The sequence below is a fragment of the Lepidochelys kempii genome, chromosome 3 (genome assembly GCF_965140265.1).
Source record: "Lepidochelys kempii isolate rLepKem1 chromosome 3, rLepKem1.hap2, whole genome shotgun sequence".
Classification (NCBI taxonomy): Eukaryota; Metazoa; Chordata; order Testudines; family Cheloniidae; genus Lepidochelys; species Lepidochelys kempii.
Genome location: NC_133258.1, coordinates 151,532,055 through 151,548,757, shown reverse-complemented (window position 1 = coordinate 151,548,757; position 16,703 = coordinate 151,532,055). Strand labels below are relative to the sequence as shown.

At 42.4% G+C, this 16,703-nt stretch overlaps 1 protein-coding gene across 1 annotated transcript in view; it reads left to right on the top strand.

Moving 5' to 3' along the window:
- The window catches only part of KIF6 (kinesin family member 6), a 286,955-nt gene that overhangs the window by 130,192 nt on the left and 140,060 nt on the right, over positions 1-16,703 (top strand). The window lies entirely within an intron of this gene.

The window sequence follows — 16,703 nt, the reverse complement described above, 5'->3', positions numbered from 1 at the left end:
AGCAGTATGGCGTCTGCGCGCCAAAAAGGCGCGAAATGATTGTCTGCCGTAGCTTTCTGACGACACACACCCAGAAATACCCGCGGGGGAAATTTTTGCCCCATTATGCACTGGGAGCTTAACCCAGAATTCCAATGGGTGGCGGGGACTGCAGGAACTGTGGGATAGCTACCCACAGTGCACCGCTCCGACATTCAATGCTAGCCTTGGTACTATGGATGCAATCCGCCAAATTCATGCACTTTAGTGGGGACACAAAAGACCGAATGTATAAAATAGCTTCTGAAAATTTGAATAGAATAATTTCGAAATAATTTCATACTGTAGAGGTACCCTTAGGCTCCCAACTAATTTAAGGACTTTTGAGGACATATCCCTTATTTTCAGAAGTGCTGAGCACCCATAACTCCCATTGAAATCATGGGAACTACAGGTGCTCAGCCTCTCTGAAAATCAGAGCACGTATTTATAGAGCCCTGCGTGGATACACAAATGTGTATCTGCATCTGATCTGCTATCGGCAAAAATTATCCATGCGTTTGCAGGGCTCTATGTTGAGGGCCGGGCTGATGCTCCGAGGCATCCTCCCCGGAGCCCAGTCGGGGACAACCATGTGAGGAGATCGCGTGGAGTCACAGACCCTCCACCTGCCCTCGGCTGGGCGGGGAGCCTCAGGGGCGGGGATGCAGCCAGGGGCTGCTCTCAGTCCCCCACCCCCTGCACCGCTGGCAGGTGGAGAGTCCGCTGCTGGTCTGGCAGGAGGAGGGAGACCTGTGGAGCTGCTTGGGGGCTGCTCAGGCCCCCTGCCCAGGGCAGGTGGAAGGTCCACCATGGCTCCACACAGCTGCCCGCCTGGCTCTTATCGTGGCCAGGCTGCGGCTCCGGGCTGCAGCTCCAAGCCACCCCCCTCCCTGGCCAGAGCTCGTTCAGGGAGAGCCACACTGTCAGCTGTGGGGAGCTGCAGTGGACCCTCCACCCGCCCTGGGCAGGGGGCCCGAACAGCCTCCAGAGAGTGTCAGAGTCCCCCACCCAGGGCAGGTGGAGAGACCTCCACCAGGTGGAGAGACCAGCGCAGCTCTCCCAGACCCAGCTCCAGCCGGGGAGGGGAGTGGCTCAGAGCCACAGCCTGGTCATGATAAGAGCTAGGTGGGCAGCTGTGCAGAGCCATGGCTGACCCTCCAGCTGCCCTGGCGGGGAGTCTGAGCAGCCCCCAGCCCGTGTCCCTGCCCCCCACCCCCTTCCCAATGTCCCTGCCCCCGCAACCTCTCCGCCAAATGTCCCAGCCTCCCACTCAGTGTCCATGTCCCCCAGTCCTCCTGCCCAGTGTCGGTGCTCACCAGCCCTTCCACCCAGGGCAGGTGGAGGGACCATGGTAAGAGCCAGGCAGGCAGCTGTGGAGAGCCGCAGCGGACCCTCCACCTGCTTTGGACGTGGAGCCCAAGCAGCCTCCCACCCAGTGTCCCTACCCCCCAGGTCCCGTGCCCAGGACAGGTGAAGGATCTGTGCCGCAGTTCCTCAAGCTGCTTACTTGGCTCTTACCGTCAGAGCCCTGCGTGGATGCAAAATTTGTATCCGCGTTCGCACTGCTATCTGCAGAAATGGTCCATGGATATAAAGCGGATACCCACGGATTTGCAGGGCTCTACATATTTAGGTTCCTAAATAAGCATTTTGGTGCCTAATTTTAGTCATCCAAGTTTCAGAAGTTTGGTTTAAGTTTCTAGTCTAGTCAAGTGCCAAACTTCCTCCATTCATCTTAATTGGATGTTAATTCTAAAGCCTAATTATAGTTGCTTAAGAGTCACATTGTTAGCTTTGGCACTGCTGATTAAGGCCTGATTATGCTCCCAATTAAGTGAATGGGAGTTTGCCATTCTGCTCAAAATGATTAGCAGACTAAAAATATCCAGCTAATATCTTTGTCTATTGTGACTGTACTTATCAGTCACAGTTGGATGTTTCCTTCATTTGGAATGAACTTTCTTTGGGAACAGCAACACAACCTTTGAATATGAAAATAATCAAAAATTATTTCAATTTGGAAAATCTGGAGGCATTTGTTGCTTTACTTAAAAATTAAGATAATAGCAATTGGCCTGAACCTGAAAGGACTGAGCATCTTCAACTCCAGTTAGTTTCACTGGAAGTTGAAGGGACTCAGCACTTCAAAGGATTAGGCCCAAAGTTTGTAGCATTGATAGCTTAAAAATATTGGAGCTTCTGTTTGCGACTTGAGGATTTTGTGTGTTCTCTAGAAAACCAGGTCTAGCTGCCAGGTAGGTGGTTCACATTAATAAACTGATATATAGTAGTAATAATAATATTTAGTGCTTACATAAGGCTTTTCATTCATAGATCTCAAAACGTGTTACAAAAGAAAGCATAATTATCTCTAATTTACAGATAGAGAAACTGAGCCACAGACAGGTGACGTGTCTTGCCCAAGGTCATACAGTGGGTCAGTGTTGGAGCTGAGGATAGAACCCATGTCTCTTGACTTCCAGTCTAGTGTATTATCCACTAGATATATTGAATGAGATCCCATCATCTCTCCACCACTACCGTCTTGTGTCTCATTATAATCTAGTGTGATGGGGCAAGGCCAGATGGCTATAGTAGAGTAGTGGGAGACAGATATATTAGCCACGGGCTAAACAAATCCCTATTACCAGAATAAGCAAATGGCAGCTGCTCCAGGTCAATTAAGACACCTGGGGCCAATTAAGATCTTTCCAGAAGGCAGGGAGGACAGCTAGGTTGATTGGGACACCTGAAGCCAATCACGGGCTGGCTGAAACTTGTTTAAAGCCTCCCAGTTAGTCAGGTGGGTGCGCATGTCAGGAGCTGTAGGAGGAAGTTGTGCTGTTGGAGAGACTGAGCAGTACACACCATATCAGGCACAAGGAAGGAGGCCCTGAGGTAAGGGTGAAGTGGATCTTGAGGAAGTGGGGGCTGCTGTGGGGAAGTAGCCCAGGGAATTGTATGTGTCCTATTTCTAAAAAGTCAGGTACCATAGCTGATACTATTAGGGTCCCTGGGCTTAGGGAGCCCGGAGTAGAGGGCGGGCCCAGGCTCCCCCCCTCCTTTGCCCAGAGACTTTGCAAGGGAGGATAGCTTCTCCTCACCTTCCTCGCTGGCTTATGATGAAAATGGCTCAGTAGGCTGTGACCCTTGCCTCTAGAGAGAGAAGGGGTACGTGGAGGGTCACAGTGAGCCTCTGAGGCTAACAAAATCCACCAGGAAATGCGGGACCCCCAGAGACAAGGACAGAACTTTTTCACACTAGTATTAAAATATAAGAAAAAATGCAAAGGAGAAAAACAAAAAATAGAAGTCCCCTCAGAACTTCCACATATAGCATGGGGCAGGGAAGAAGGGAGATTATCTGTATATTTTATCAGTTTTCAGCAGATTTCTCTTGTTCATGACCTGAGCTTACCCATTGCCTCAGTGACAATTTCAGCTTTTCCTTGCAGGTATCCAGTTAGATAGTTGAAAGATCTACTTAGAACAGAGTAGAAAAACAGAAGGATCAAATCTGTCTTCTTGCTGTCTAACAGGCTACAACACTGAAGCCTGATCCTGAGAGATGTACAGCACATCTCAGAATCTGACATTATGTTTAACAGAGGGGTTGTTTGTGACTTTACGTAGTTAGTAACTATGTTATTAAAAAAGGAAAGAAAAGTTCTCCTTCTAGACATGGATCACCCAATGACCTAGGCCAAAATGAGGGCTAAATCCAGTTTGCCTTAGTCATGCAAGAAGTCTCATTGACTTCAGCAGGACCGCTCTCAGGAGTAAAGCAAGCAGGATTTGGCTTTTTAAACTAAGAACTCTGGCTGGAAAAATCAGGTGCCCTCGGCTTCATCTACACTTAAAAGTTATATCAGCATATCTGTGGTGGTCAGTAGTGTGAAAAACCACACACCTGATGGGTATAGCCGTGCTGATAGAACCCACAGTAAGGATGCAGCTATGTCAATTGAAGAACGCTTCTATTGGCGTAGTTAACATAATTCAGGGTACTGGTGTAGTGTGTTCCTACACCAAAGGAAATCTCCTTCTGTCCATATAGGCTGCATCTACATTCGAGGGCTGTGCCAGCATAGGCTGTGTAGTGTAGACATGCCTTAATACAGAATCATAGAAATGTAGGATTGGAAAGGAGTTCAAGAGGCCACCCAGTCCAATCTCTTGCTAAGACAGGATTAAGTATGCCTAGACTTCTATTTATACTACTAAATAGTCTACCTTTTAAAGAATATAAAGTCACAAGACCTTTAACAAAGCTTGAATATTTCTTTCTAATGTGTTAACATTGTATTGTAGCAAGACTTTGTGTTGTGTATCCGTCTACTTGATAATCATAGTATATTAGGGTTGGAAGAGACCTAAGGAGGTCCTCTAGTCCAATCCCCTGCTCAAAGCAGGACCAACACTTAAACATGGAAGGGTGAAATCCTGATGCCATTAAAGCAACTGGAGTTTTGCCATTGACTTCAATGAAGCCAGGATTTCACTCACATTACTCTTTTAAATCTACCAGTGGCTGTGCTAGCGTAATGCAGTAATTGAATGAAACATGATAATTCACAAGCTCACGTATCACTCATTTTCACTTTACAAGAAATTGGACCTCAGCAACAATTTATGATATATAGTTTACCAATGCTGGGTTTGTTTGCTTTTTTCCATGTCAGAGCAAAGTATAGACAAACTATAACCTGAATAAACAGACTTCTGTGCCAGTCTGGGATGCACTTTGTTATCAGATCTGAATTTCTATCATTCAACAGAAATAGTTAGACAGCAAAGCTACATGAACTCTGTTTTGGGGGGAGGGATAGCTCAGTGGTTTGAGCATTGGCCTGCTAAACCCAGGGTTGTGAGTTCAACCCTTGAAGGGGCCATTTAGGGATCTGGGGCAAAAATTGGGGACTTGGTCCTGCTTTGAGCAGGGGGTTGGACTAGATGACCTCCTGAGGTCCCTTCCAACCCTGATATTCTATGATTCTATGATTTATTTGAAAACATAAAAACTGATACTAGAATGGGGTCTACAGCTTTTATTAATTATATTTTATATTTTTATTGAAGCATTTGAGTACTCAGGACATAATACAATTATCTAAGGTGGCTAAAAAAAGCATGTGTCAGTATATGCAGTAATTAGCACCTATAGTTTTCTATTACAGTAAGGGCCAAATTCTGCTTACCTAAAAAGGAATCATCTACTTGCCTCAGTAAGCCAAGCAATATTTGGATGAGGAAGCTATTTTTACATTAGCCTCTTTTAGGAAATTTATTATTATTATTATTGCTTATTAGTATTAGTATGACCGTAGTACCTAGGCACCCCAATCATAGACCAGGACTTGATTGAGCTATGCACTCTACAAAACGCAGAACAAAAAAACAGCTTCTGCCTCGAAGAGCTTATAAACTGAGTACAACAGAAGAGACAACAAATGCATCCAGATGGATAGGAAAGTACAAAGAAGCAATGAGACAATGTTGTCTACATTGACAAGACAGACACATGGTGGTGGGAGGGACAGAACACACAAGCAGAGTGAACAATGTGATGGTGGAAAATGTCATGTTCTATGATTTATTTATTTGCTTGGTTTTCGATGGAATTTAGGAGAGGATCCGCTAAATGGAAAGAGAACGGAAGGGCAGGGGGGTGAAGGGAACAGGTCAGGGGAGGAGAGGGTAAGAGGGGTAAGTATGCTTTGTGTTAGGGGGCTTATTCCTTCACCCACTTCCTTCCCTGGTCCTTTTCGCATGAACAGAGAGCAACAATACCCAAAGTCCAAAAGTGCAAACAATTAGATGTTTATTGGGGTGAACTTCCAGCAAGCATGATTCCAGTTTCCTTCCTTAGTGTCCCCCTTCCCAGCTCTGACACCACAGAGCCTTACACCTGTGTCCCTGTTCCCATTCCTGCCCTTAGCCAAACATGATTCCAATATCCTTACCTCCATTCCCTGTTCCCATTTCCCCCATTAGCCAAACATGATTCTAATTTCCTCACCCCCATTCCCTGTTCCCATTTCTGCCCTTCACACATACACACCCACTCACTTCCTGATTGACTGCAGACTATATAGTAAAACTTGAGTTCTGCTTAGCTATACCTTAACCAATCATTTTCCTGAAATTTAACTAACCAATCCTAACATATTGTTACATGTTATGTATCCAATTATATCCCACCACCTTAATTAGTTTACACCCAGCAAAATTAATTATACAGCAGACAGAAACAATCACAGAACCAGACAGAGATTATACAGACAAACAATAGCAAAGTGGGAAGTATAATGACAAAACAATACAGAAGTGAGGATTTCACATCCCAGCTATTGATAAGAGAGTTCTTGCCAGATAGGATGCTATCAAAGTAAGTTTCCTTTTACATCTTCTAGGCACTTCCCTTTCTCTGGACGTGATAGGCATTATCAGGACAGGAGTGTATTCCTAACAGCCCAATAGCACCTTCTTTCAACGTGACTAGTTTGGAATGTAAAGATGTGACTGTTTTCTTCCCAGCTTATGGCTGCCTCTGCTGCTTAGCCAAAGGCCTTAGCCTAAGAACAGGGCCTCAGACTGTCACAGTAAGAGAAGGACCTTACACTGGTAGACAGTGATTTTGATTCTTTCTTTTATACCTCTAGAACTAGCCAAGTGATAAGAATACACCTAAATTCTTAGAGTATGGGCCTTTACAGACAGGCCTGAATATCTATATCCTAACACTGTGAAGCTGTGATGAAGAGATTCTGGGGGGGTTGGAGGAGAGAGGGGAGGGTTGGTGCAAACAACAAATCAGCACAGAGTAGAGACAGTCAGAACGGTCCATGCTTTTGACTGGAATGTCCAAAGATCTCTGCCTTGGCTGGTTCTGTTCCTCTCTGCTGGAGTTTCTGGCTGGCTGCTTTTTTCAGTTTTCCCCCAAGACTACATTAGTGGGGGAAGGGAAGGCACCGTCTGGATCCTAGTGCCCCCAGAATGGGGCAGTTTTCCCTGCACAGTTCTGGGTCAGAAGGTCCTGGCAGCAGGGGTGGCCCCAGCTGGGCCCCATTTTACCCCCTGTCTTCCAGTGCAAAAGTCCCTACTTTGGCTGCTTCACCACTGTTGCAGCTCCAGTGGTGGCAGCAAGGTGAGAATGCCGGTGTATACAGCACATTGGTATTTTTACCACCGTGTGGTCTAACTCTGCTCAGAACAAATCTGGATGACACAGAATTGCTGCCGTTTACGCTAGTGCTTCACGCTAGTTCAAAGGTGGAAGACTCCCTCCCCAAATAGTCAAGGGTAGATGAGGCCTAAATGCTTTTAGACTACAAGGTAAAAAATATCTTTTGCAAAAAACATGCTGAGACATTTCATTTGAAACCAGAGCCCACTAAAGGTTATGAATAACAATATAACTCTTATACATAGGGCCTGATCCAACTCCCAGTAAAGTCAATGGAAAGACTCACATGGACTAAAATGGGGTTGAATCAGGCTCATAGCTTATTAATCTCCTTTGTGTTGTTTAATATTAAGAACAGACTGCATTGCTTGAGTGCCTTTTGTTCTGCAGCTTAGTCATAAAGGGATCTTTTGGTATAGATAGTGGCATTTTGCAGCATAAGCTGAGATATATACTATACACTTTATCTCTTTTGTCGTAACGTTAGCAACAATGCCTGGAAGTATTTTCCATTTTCTCACTAGTCTTTCATAAGAACATCCGTTAATTAGCTGGTTAGAGACCCTGGGGGGTTTTATTCTCTTATTGATGCATAGAGAACTTACATGGATAGCTTCTATTAGCTATGATGGCAGTTACGTTTCAATCTCTCATGTACCAATGGATAAATAGATCCCTAGTGTTTAGTGAATGTGTTTACATCCCTAGTGTTTAGTTCAATCACAAACTAAATTACATGGTCAGACTTGAATTCTTGGTTCCTTAAAACATTTTTTAGAAAGAATTCTCTGCCACAGTGGACTAGAAGGGCATAGTATGAGTTAACAATAGCAGGCCAGAGACCCTGCTGCAAAGGTTATAGTGAACAAACTGAATTTCTGCCTTCTCCTCTTAGCAGATTTTGTGAAGATAACCTATTTAATGATCTCAAAAATGTTTCAGTAGCTTCTTTTGTTTACAGCAATTTTTATAGTCTTGGATTTCAGGTTCACATGTCATGGAGTCCACAGCTGACACTAAATTGTGAATTCATTGTTCTTTAACTGAACTCCACTTTTATATGTGATATACGGTACCAGTGGTCTGTGGTTAAAAGGCAAGAGCTCCCATAAATGAATCATCGCACACAAGGCAAGGGCAAAATGAGGGCTTCCAAAATCCCTAGAAGTCTTGAATTCTTGCCCCTGTGTTTTGAGACCCTGCATGCTACATATTGTTGAAAGCTCTAAACTTTAAAAACAAAACATGTAAAAACTGGCTGATGGTGCTTTCTCTGATGTATTTCAGCTGTGTCATTTGCATCCTGGTTCATAAAAACATGCCTTACTGGTTCAGAACTGGAAATGCATATTAAAAATTGTTTAAAGAAGTAAACACTGCAGTATAGCAAATATCAGCTGATCATCTTTCAGTTGGACTGTCATAGAATCTGCCTCCCATCTGAGGTAATATGGATAGGCAGCTTTTGAGGTTTTGTGTGTCGTATGACTAAGGTGTTGATAGGCAGGCTTGAGCATGGACGGTGGTAGAACAGAGGTAAAGTTGGTATTGTAAATCTGTCTGTAACTGCTGGGTGGTTAGAAATGTCTGCATTTACAACATAAGAGCATTATAAAGAAGAGGGTAATAAAAGACCAAAGAGTTACTATGTCTTAATACTTGTAAAAAAATATGGGATTTAGGAATGGCATAAGATGGGAAAAAGGCAAAAGAAAAACAAGACAAGGGGGAAAAGATGAAGTAATTAGAAAGGACTTTCTGTTTCTGTCAAAACTTTCACTTTAGTGCTATCACTTTAGTTATCATGAGAAACAGTTCAAGTCCTTTGAAACCAAACTGAAAAGAAGAGGAAAAAAAGACTGTGCCCCTGTGATGCTCCTTTATGACCTATAAAGACAGTCTCATAACATGTTTTGTTGTTTTTTCTTCACACAAAAAAATCCAAAATAAATCCAAAACTTTCTGCTTTATTTGTACATTCAGAACATCAGATCCAGTCTTCTTTCTATTTTTATTTATGATTTATTTTGGTGTGAGGACAAGGCCTTTTGCAATATTTTTGGAAGACTTCAGTGATCCTCTCACATGAGAGCTGCAGCTCTCCCAAGGCTACGATTCAGCATCCTCTCCACCCTCTGGCTGTGTGTACACTGGGAATTCGTGTTAGAAACCTGCTAAAACCCTACTGTAGACAGAGCAATCTGTATTTTAACAAATATTAGCTGGTAGGGGTCTATCCTAGGATTTACCTCCATCAGCTAACTCATGTTAGAACTGCAACTTGCCTGGCCTACACTACAATTTTAACACCACTATTGTTAGATTAACACTAGTGCAGATATACCTACCTGTGCTACAATCACACCTTCATTTGCAGTGTACACATCCCTAAAACTGCTTAATGCTTGACACAGTGCTAAATTAGTCATCTACACAATGTTACTAATACCATTGGAAATACAGTTTGGCAACAGTGAGAAATTTATAAAAAAGGCCAAAGTGAAAAGCTAGGACCAGATATTCTTGATACTAAACTGGAAAAAACAAGAACCAGATATAAAAAACAATCCAGGTATAAAAAACAATCTTTATACACCAGGCAGGAGGATTATTTTGTTTATTTTTTGTTTTGCAGTTCACCTTAAAGACAAGTTGTTGTCTCAGTGAAGTATAACCTACTTTTTGTTGTTGCTGCCGCTGTTGTTTTTCGCTGTCTTAAACACTTCATGCCGCATTCCTATGCTTCACTTCATGTATGCTGTCTTGTAACTGGACCAACTTTAAATGAATTTATAAATTGGCCCTAAACTTCATCGCTGCTGAGTGTTTAGAAAGTGATGATTTGAAGGTGGGAGTGGGGGTGGAATTCTTACTAACTTGAGTTTTCTGTTTGTTCATTTTTCTTGGATGATCATTAAGCGAGAGAAACTCTTTCTTGTTTACTGCTGTTTTTCATAAAGAAAAAGGCTATTGTGTGCTACTATTTTTTTCTTCCTCCTCCGGGGAGCTTCTATTGGGGAAAACTATTCTTCCTGAGGCAGCAGAGTTCTGGCAACTGACTTCAGCACACTCTAGCTTCCAACAGTGTGAGCCAGGCCTGCTGCAGTTAGGCCAGAACCCAACAGTCCTGAAGGGAAGACTGCCGTGATTTGAAAATCTCCTTTTGGAGCTGGCCGCAGCTACTAGGTTAGCGGTAACTGGTTGAGTTTTAATAGTTGACAATCCCTTTACTCAACAACAAATGGGGAAAAAATACATAAGGGACACTTCTGGATTTACAGGTGGCTTCACTATAATGTGTCTGCATGGATACCCCTGAAGACCACTTAGAAGCTACAGCTAATGAAGAATGTGGCAGCCTACTTGTTTATTGTATTAATTACAGGGAATCTGTTACCTAAGCTTTAAAGATTGCACTAGCTCCCTATTCGTTTCCAGGTGCAATTCAGTGTGTGTTGATATTGACCCTTAAAACTTAAGAGCTTATGTACACAAGGACTGGAACTGAAATAATGATATTATTTGTATTATCATAAGGCCTAGAAGCTCCAGTCATGGACCAGGTCCCTTTTTATCCTGGAGGGTGTAGAAAGAGCCGCAAAGAGCTTACAATATGAGTATAATACAAGAATCAACTGAGAGATACAAAGAGATGGGGAAGTACAAGGGAAAAAATGACAGTATTGGTCAGCAGGACAGGTAGCTGTCTCAGCACACCAGTAGCCTAGCCATTGTCAAGTTTTTTATAGGCCTCATGGCAAAGGAGAGTCCTAAGAAGGGTTTTGAAGGAGGATATTGAGTAGGATTTGCTGATATTTACAGGGAGCTTTTCCCAGGTGTGAGGGGCAGCATGGGAGAAAGCACATAGGTGTGTGTTTGAAAATTTAATAAGTGGACAATAGAGACTGGCATCATGGGTCAATCACAGGCAGGAGTTGACCTTCCAGTACTGAATGAGAATTGATGGGTAGCGGGAGGATAGGCCATGAAAGGCCTTGAAAGTGAAAACCAGTAGCTTACATTTGGTACAATAGAGAAAGGGAAGCCAGTGAAGGGATGCAGAGAGTGCCGACATGGTCAAAGAGACAGGCTAGGAATATTATCTTAGTAGCAGCATTCTCAGTGGATATCAGCAAGGCAAGACTGTGTTTGTGAAGACCAGAGAAAAGGATCTTACATGATAAATAACTAAGTCAATTGTAAGTCATGCTTTTAGTTATTTCAGTGCAAATCTGGGTGGACACTCTTATTTCAGAATAAGACTGCCCCATTCCAACAAAACTTATCAGATGACCAAATTATATAAAAATAGGACACTTATTTCAGAATATGAGTGTTCTAAGGGTCCTGTTTTGATATAGCTTGGTCACTTTTTTTACTGACAAATGTTGGAATAGGGCACTTTGATTCTGAAATAAGAGTGTTGACATACCAACTTTCATCGAAATAACTAAGGGTGGGAAGTACAACTAATCTAGGTTTTTTCATTTCATTTGCTGGGTAGACAAGCCCTTATATAAGTTGAGTCACAGTTACCTGAGAGTGTCTTTCCTTATCCTTGCTTTGCCATGGGAGTTGAGAGCAGCTGATATACTTGAGCATCCTAAATTTGAACATCAGGCAGGCTATGGGCAATGCGTTTTCAGTGGAGGACTCTCCACTCTGGAATTGACTTCCCCTGTTAATATGAGAAGTCCTCAATTCCTTGGCTTTCAGGGGACAGTAGTAGAGAGCCTATCTCTGACCTCAGGCTTTTGCTTGAATGGGGATCAGAGTAAGAAATTATTGTTGCTATTATTGTATTAGTCTTTGGGGGTTGATTCTCTTTAATTTTAGTTAATGCAAATCAACTGATTTGGTACATTTTTTTTATCATTGATGGAAAAGTGCCCAGAAATTTGTGATTGGCTCATTTGAAAGAAAGAAAGAAAGAAAGAAAGAAAGAAAGAAAGAAAGAAAGAAAGAAAGAAAGAAAGAAAGAAAGAAAGAAAGAAAGAAAGAAAGAAAGAAAGAAAATACGGAAAAAAGCAGGAGTTTCTGACAAATCAGTCTCTTACAAAGATAGGAAACATTAAAGTCCTGTACTCCTCGATGGTATCTTGATAAATACAAGTCAAGTATAGAAGAAAAATCTCATTCTGAATGACTCCTGTGCAGAAGAAGTCAGCAACAATGTTATTCCTGAAAAAGATAATGTTCTGACAGTACCTTTTGCCTGATTTGATCTGTTTTATGTCATATGTTTAAAAGCACAGCCTTTTCCCTGGAGTATTGATGAATTGACCAGGAGAGAGATTGCACAGAGATTGCACAAAGACTAAAGGAGCTGTTGGAGGGGACATAGCAGTGGATCAGACATTGTGAAACAGAACAGCTCAATTGCAAAATGTACTTTTTATTTAAAATGTGTTGCATGCCAAGCAACCTCACTCTGCCTTCAAATATATTCTCAAAGCTCTCTTCCTTTGTTTAGCTTTTCACCACTAATCCTTATTCTGACACTTTCTGTTGTCTGGGGCAGCTTGCAGACACTACCCTGACCTGAGCAAATAAGAAGTTAATAAAAATTAGGCTAACCCAGGTGCTCCGCAGAGGGGCTGTAAAAGTTAGCTGCTCCAGGAACAAGAGGACAGAGACTGCCTGGGAGAAGGCTGGTCTCTGAGCCCGGGGCTGAATTAGAAACCCTGAGCTGAGAAACTTTGTTCTCTTTTATATTCTGATGTTTTATTAACTATAATTAACTGACTGAGATCAACTTTGCCCTGAAAAAAGGGACAGGGGTGACTTTCCTTTTGCTTTCTGTGCTAATTCAGCTCAGTCACTTACCTTATGTGGCAGTGGCCAGCTAGGCTGGATTTGCTGGGGGTTTTCCTGCTTGGATGCTAGGGGGATCCTTTCCCTCCTGATGCACCATGGCCCAACTTTGTGTTGGGCTGGGCCATTTTATCTATCTGTCTGTCATACTCATAGGGCCTCCAAATCTTTTAATGTAGTTATCCTTCACAACCCTGTGAACTAGTACAGTGCTATTATGCCCATTTTAGCCCTGGGCAACTGCGGCACAGCGATTAAGTGACTTGTTCAAGGTCACACAAAGTCTGTAGCTAATTCTCAGGCTAGCACACTAGCCACTGGACCATCCTTCCTTGCTGTCTGCCTTTGGCCACTCTTCTAGCCCTAAGGAGCCTTCTTTATGACCAGAGGACAGCTAGTACCAGCCCCCGTCAAGAATGAGCATTGCAGGACCAAAAAGCAATTCCGGCTCTCCTCCTACTGCAGCAAGGTTTCCCCTCCCACCCATCTACCTCTGTGCTAGGGGAGTAAGTGGTGTTTTGCATTGAGATTCCATATGGGTATGTAACTGTCACTTGTATGTTATGTTAACTAAATGTTGCATTTTCATTTCTGCTTGGGTCAAGCCAGAATCATGTTCACAAGTTCCATGTTGCATCATGGCTTTGTGGACAGACTCTCTTTGGAGGAGGATAAAATTATTCAGCTGTTGGGGCTAGGCCATAGGGAGGGTATATATCTCCTAGAATTGTAGACTTCAGTGTGTAGCTGGAGCCGAGAGATGCTCCAGCAGAGACATATCCAGGTATAGGATGGGCAAGAGAGTATCTTTGACTAGGTGGCCAGACAAGTGGTGGCTCATGGTTGTATTGAGCAGCTACCGCCACTCTTCGTTGTAAAAACCATATTCATTCCCTTCATTCATTTATTTACATTTTTAATGTTTATTAAATAAAGCTGGAGCTGTTGTGCCATAACTTATCCACTACTTCTGACCCATCTTTTTGGAGATTACCTTGACAAGAGTTACCTTCCAGCTCTTACCTGACAATTTAAACACATACATGTATATCTTTTTTTTAAAAGAAATTTACTGTACAAAAGTTTATTGGTTTAAGGTCAGTATCCCACTCTCTCTCCTTATTTACTCTTGTCTCTTCTCCTCCCTCCTGTTGTCCTGTGCTCTGTTGTCATTATTTGTGTTATCTTTCTCATTTAAACTGTGAGCGCCTTGGGGGGAAGGAATAACTTTGTTGTCTCCTCTGTAAAGCCTTAAATCATGGCATTATATAACTAGTATTAGAATGTTTAAATTATTTTTGTGATCCCTTCATTGATAAATCCTTCTGAAAGTTTAGCTCAGTGGACTTAAGATATGTTCAGCAGGAAGAGAAATCTCAGACTGTATCTGCATCGCATCATCAATTTATTTTTACCTTTGTTTAATAATTTAATCCACTGGCAGAACTCCCAGAATGTTCTGATTTCAATCCTTTTTGTCATCAGGCTATATGCTTACCTAAGAAGATTGGTCCTTTAATTCTCTCCGGTTAAAAGGTGTCTGTGCTGTGTGCACAGAAATTAATATTCATGATGTTGTTTGTCTTTAATAGTCAGAATATATATCTGAAAGTTTGTTTTAGTTCTTGTGCTTACTTGTGAGTTTTGAGGGCCTTTTCCATTCTTTTTCCCTCTTGGCCAAAAATTCCCTTTCATATTTGGTTCAGGAAATTCTTCCTCTTTGGCATAAAGGTCTATATTAAAACACACTGAAGAAGTACTGTTCTTTAGAAGTGGCAAAAAGGCTTAGTTGGTTAACCACTTCTAATCTAGGTTCTGCTACAGCAAAGTTGAATCAGTCAATCTGGCACTAAAATCCACTTTGGCTCTAGTCAATGTGTGGTCGTCAAGCCACAAAAAATGAATTGGGCAGTTGCGGTTTTCAAAATGCTGGAAATCTCAAGTGGGTGACAGGTAATGAAGGAGGGAGAAAATACCAGCTCACATTCATATTTACTACTCACCTAATTTGTAAATTGGAAACTAAATTAGACAGCCAACAGTCTCTTGGGACAAATTCATGTTCTCTCTTCTTCCTTACCTTACTGTTCTCTTTTCTCCTAAAATATTCTTAGTAACTCCCTGCAATGTTAACTTGACGATAGTCTTGTTGCAAGCTTCTAGCTGACAAATGTTTTTGGATTGATTCCCATAACCTAAGTCTCTGCCAACTGAGGCAATCAGGATATAGCTGAAATGCCTATTCTTTTGTTTACAGTTCAAGGTTACTGCCATGTTGTAGTAGCGTTAAATGACCTCACATGGAGGATCTGACCCTGGTGCTTAAAATGAGGAGAAAATAGTTTTAGAATTTTTCTCTTATTAAATGTGGTTAATGTAATGCTCAGTATAGTGCCAGACTTAGTGCTAGATGCTGAATGCCTCTGTTTATCCGTAGACTAGCTATAGCACTGGCCGTGGCAGTACAGACTTCTCCACATTTCCCAGTCATGACACACAGAGGCCACTTGTAGGTGTGAGGGGATAGTTCCCATGCCCATTTATTCCTTGGCCTATCTGCTGAAATTACCAGCAAGGTTCACACTTGTGGGATTGGATGCTTATTCAACGAGACTGATAAATGTAGCAATAATAAAAACTGATATTCTGGTCTTTATTACCCAATAATCTCTTCTCTGCTCTGCTTCATCTTGAGAAACAAATACCTGTAATTCCAGGGACACTTTTTTTCTAACTAATTTAAATAGACTTTTTAAATGGCCCAATCCTTTAAGCTCTTTGCACATACAATTCACCCTGACTTCAGTGGGTGTTCTGTGAACTTTCAGGATCCTGCCAACATTTTGGTTTAATGGGATCTAAGAGTGTGCCTTACTGTGTCTCAGCATGTATTTGTTAGCAATAAACTGTTCTTTTTCAGGGCACAAACTCTAATTCCATTAACATGGTTGCTTAATTTTATGGATGAGCAGAGGAATTAGAAAAATTTCAGACATACATGAATTTAGAAGAGAAAGTAGCTCTTTCCTGCATTTTTTGAGGCTCTGTTGGTTATTGGTAATTTGATTCAGGTTGAGAATTAAGCTAACAAGAGAACTCTTCTTGCATTTGTAGAGGTCCATTTGCCAAGCATTTGGTGTCAGTGACCATGTATATAATGAATGATATACACTAAATATTCTGCCCATATATTCTCCTCTGATAATGGAAACAGGAAAGAAAAACCTATCTGAAACTGACCAGGCTTACAGAAGTGTTTTGGGAGCAGTGGCTTTAGAGCATGTTGCCCTCTTTCTGCAGACCCCATAAAAACCCTACTGCTCCCACTCCACAGGGTTGAGGCTTTGCTACTATTGAGGAGTCAGGAAGAGGTGGACCTAGGTGACAGTAACTGTCTGTGGTATCTTCCTCAATTTCCACGCCCGCCCCACACCCTGCAAATATTCAGGCATTTACTGCTGAAGCTAATGCTGAATCTGTTCCTGCATGTGTTGTGAACCCCCTTTACTCAGAGGGGGCTCTCGATCAGCCACCAGTAGGAAATCATGGCTGCTCTAAAGCTGTGCTCCTGTATGGAGAGAGAGATTCTAGGTCAGTAGTCCAGGCAGAATCACCGGGTGTCCATGCTGAGATCCTCGTGCTCTTCAATCTTCTGAAGATTCCACACAAAAATCCTGTCTAC